Source organism: Grammomys surdaster, unplaced genomic scaffold (genome assembly GCF_004785775.1).
Source record: "Grammomys surdaster isolate TR1022 unplaced genomic scaffold, NIH_TR_1.0 126187, whole genome shotgun sequence".
Lineage (NCBI taxonomy): Eukaryota > Metazoa > Chordata > Mammalia > Rodentia > Muridae > Grammomys > Grammomys surdaster.
This window is the reverse complement of record NW_021620993.1, coordinates 1,716,415-1,720,198: the sequence shown is the minus strand read 5'-3', so window position 1 is coordinate 1,720,198 and position 3,784 is coordinate 1,716,415.

Below are 3,784 nucleotides of genomic sequence, written 5' to 3'. Positions count from 1 at the left end.
ACACACACACACACACACACACACACACACACACACACACACACACAAGCATGTACACACACATAAACACACAGAACCACACAGAAATTTCTTTGGGTGCAGCCCTGGAGTCCATGTGGCAGACATGATTAACCAGTCATTTCTAGCGTTCTCCTTTTCCACAGCTCAGTGGTCTTCAGTGGAGCTGTTAAGGGTCTTAGGAAGTCTCATGGAGGCCCTGGGTGTGTGAGGCTGGAGCCAGGAATCACAACAAGTGTACACCCTGGGCTCATGGCTGCTGTTTTCCTGGCAACTGGGGCCTCATCATGTCTTTGGCTCAGTGGTCGATCAGGTCTTCATGTGATACATGACGACACCACAGTTAAGCCTGTGGGATGCCTGCAAGAAAGAAACCACAGCAGCTCAACAGTACTCACCTCTCTCCGATGCTGGTCAGTCCACAACAGGGTGCCTTGGTAAGAAAATCTGCTGCACCAAGAGTCCCAGGGACAAAATAAAATGACCCCTTTCTTCTGCCATTGACCTTGCCTGTAATTAGCTTTTTAATACAGGAGTTCGAAATTATTGGCAGATACAAGCATGTGATCCCCAGTGCACACTACTTATACATGGTAAGCACTATACTCAGGCCAACCCGAAGGGTTCTGACACCTCTGCCCCCTCCCCTGCCCCCAGCCTGGCTACGGTACACCAGGTCTTTCCACACCATAGACTCTAATACTTCCTGCTTCTTGTTCCATCTTGGGGACCAATTTGTGTTCCTCACCAAAATGAGGTCTTCATTTCCAGAACCTCAGGATGCAACTGTGTGTGGAGACTGAGCCCCTGAAGAGATAATTAAAGTAAAACAAGGTCACACAGTTGGGTCTGAATCAATCTTAACAGCAGCCTTTTGAGAGGAGATGGAGACCCAGACACAGAGGAAGAGCTTGTGGGGCACAGGAAGCAGACACCTTCTGCAAGCTAAGGAGAGACGCACAGGAAGGACTGGTCCTGTTCCCCCTTCATTTGGGCCGTCAGCCTTCAATGTTGTGAGATATTACACACCTGCTGTTTATGTACGCAGCCTGTGGGCTCTGTTCAGTCAGCCAAATAGACACTCTCTGCTTGAGAAGTCGCCAAACTCAGGCATAGATTAAATAGAAGGCAAGAGAATAAAATGTCCAAATATAGGCAAAACTTCACGTTCAGAAGTCAGCTAAGAATTACTCTCCTAACAGGTGATACCATGGTTTTCATGTGTAGCAAGAAGAACATGTGGTGAAGGTGGGGTGTTTGTGTTCTGCTCATTGACTGGGGAGGAGAGGGGGACAATACAGAGTCCATGACAGGAATGCACAAGGAAGCAGAGGTGCAGGCAAGCCTAGCTCTTGACCACCAAGGACCTTGATGGGACCTCTCCTGGACAGCCCCATTGGCAGGGTCTATACTCATAGGTTTGCAGTGTTGTAGGTTAGCCACTGTTGCTGCTATAGCATTGGCTCAAAGAATCTGACAGGCTTCAATCTGGGAAGAGCTTGGTACTGTGTGTAGACACATGGTAGGGGCATCTGCTCAGGAGATACGCTCCCTGGAAGGCCTGTGTGGAGAAGAGGGGGTGTGTGCAAGGGCAGCACCTGGAGTGAGCTGATGGGAAGGAGCTCTACTGCCAACTCCCTTCTTCTGGCCTCCAGTGGGTTCCTCTGTCTGTGGTCACCAGCAGGAGGAGCTTCCCCTTCCCCTCCCAGCTCCAATGGGCTGACCTCCACCATGCAACTAGGACTGTTTTGAATCATTTCTGCTCCTCGGTAGGTTTCTTCCCCCTCCTTCCCTCTTCCCCTCCACTTCACTCCAACCCACCCCCTTCCTTCTTTCTTCACAAGGTCTCACTGTGTGGCCCAAGCTGGCCTGCCTCGGCCTCTATGCCATTTAGGTTTTTGTTTGTTTGTCTGTCAACTTGGCACAAGCCGGAGTCATCTGGGAAGAGTGAACATCAGTTGTGGAATTGTCTCCATCAGACTGGCTTATAGGTTTTGAGGGCATTTTCTTGATGCATGATTGATGTGACACCACTGTAAGCGTCACCCTGGGCTGGTGGTCCTGAGGTGTATAAGAGGGCACACTGAGCAAGCCATGGGGAGCAAGGCCGTGAGCAGCATCCCTCCATGGCCTCTGCATCAGCTCCTGTCTCCGGGTTCCCGCTTGAGCTTCCACTCTGACTTCCACATTGAGACCGTGAGCAGGACTGTAAGCCAAATAAACCCCTTCCGCCCCAAGATGGTTTTGGTTACAGTATTTCACAGCAGTAGAAACCAACCTGGAACAGCCTATCAGGCAGAGGTTGAAGTTGTGCACCGTAGCGCACAGTTCCCAGCAGGTTCTTACTAGAAGTGAGGGTAGTGGTACTTGCTAATAGTCAGACTTGGCTGTCACAAGCCAGACGCAGGCCAGGCAGTTCCTGGCCTCCGTGTTTTCCATGCATACAGCTCATTGTCAATTTGTGTCTAGATGTCACTTTATTCTCACGTATACACAGTGAAATGAACGTGACACGAAGCCACAGACTACTGTGAAGGTACACAGTGCACATCTTGAAATGTCTCCTGTCCCTTTCCTGTCACAAACATGGGAGGAGACAAAGAGGAGAGGAAAAGGCAACAGCAGGTTCACACTGAGTACCTAGATCAGCCAGGCGGGGAATGGCACTGTGGCCCTCTTACAGATGAGGGGCTGAGGCAGGCTCGAGGGACAAGGTCAGGGTCAAGGTCCCAGCATGGAGGAGGCTCCTGCCCCACAGTCTGGGTCAGGCTCACGTAAGCATCAGCACTGACAAATGTTAAGGACATTCCTTTGTAAGCTATCAGTTGTGTTTCCCTGTGGCTGTTGAGGTCATAGTCTTTCTACAGGCCACTCAAAGCATCCATCTGCCTCAGACAGGTGCAGGTGAAGTCAGACCGTCGGTGCTGTGCAAACAGGAGCAGCGCCCCAGGCTGGTTTTGACCTGGGAGGTGCCTCTTGCAGAAGTCGGGATGCTCAAGAGCTATCGTTTGGTTCAGGAAAAGGGATTTTCAAAACTTCCTCTATTTTGTGCTTTGGTACCTCACAGGTCGGGCCCTGGTAGGAGGTGTAGATCCAGCATGTGGGGCAGGATAACAGGACTTGGGACAGGAAAGGATGGGCTGATCCCGAGGATGCCATGGCTCACATGTGCTCCTGTCCTTCCTCAACTCCTGTCTTGTTGCTGTGACAAAAGCTACTTACAGAAGGAAGAGCCTTTGCTTTGTCTGGTGGTCTCAGAGCTTGTTGTCCATCATGGCAGAGGAGGCAGGGCAGCAGGAGCAGAAGGTGGCTGGTCACATTGCATCCGGTCAGGAAACACAGAGATGACGGCTGGTGCTCAGCTGACTCTGTCCTTATCCACTCTGGGACTCCAGCCATGCAATTGTTTGTATTTAAAATGGGCCTCTTCCACTTCAATTAACCCTTATTGGATAATCCCCTATGCCTGGAGGTCTGTTTCCATGGTGATTCTAAATCCCATCAAGTTAACAATCAAGATGAACTGCCACACTCCCTGACTTTCATGGGACTGGACAAGGAGGCTTCAGTGTTCTGTCCCCATGGGGATGGACCAGGAATCACTCAAGATGCAGCAAAGTCAGGCCCACAGAGGATACTCTGGCCTCCCTGCCTGTCTTAGGCTAAGGCCCTGGAGATGCCCAAATGACAGTAGGCTGTGTATAGCGTATGTGCATTCAGGGTCACCTTAGACAAAGGGTTGGCCAATATGGTAGCTCCAGGGGCT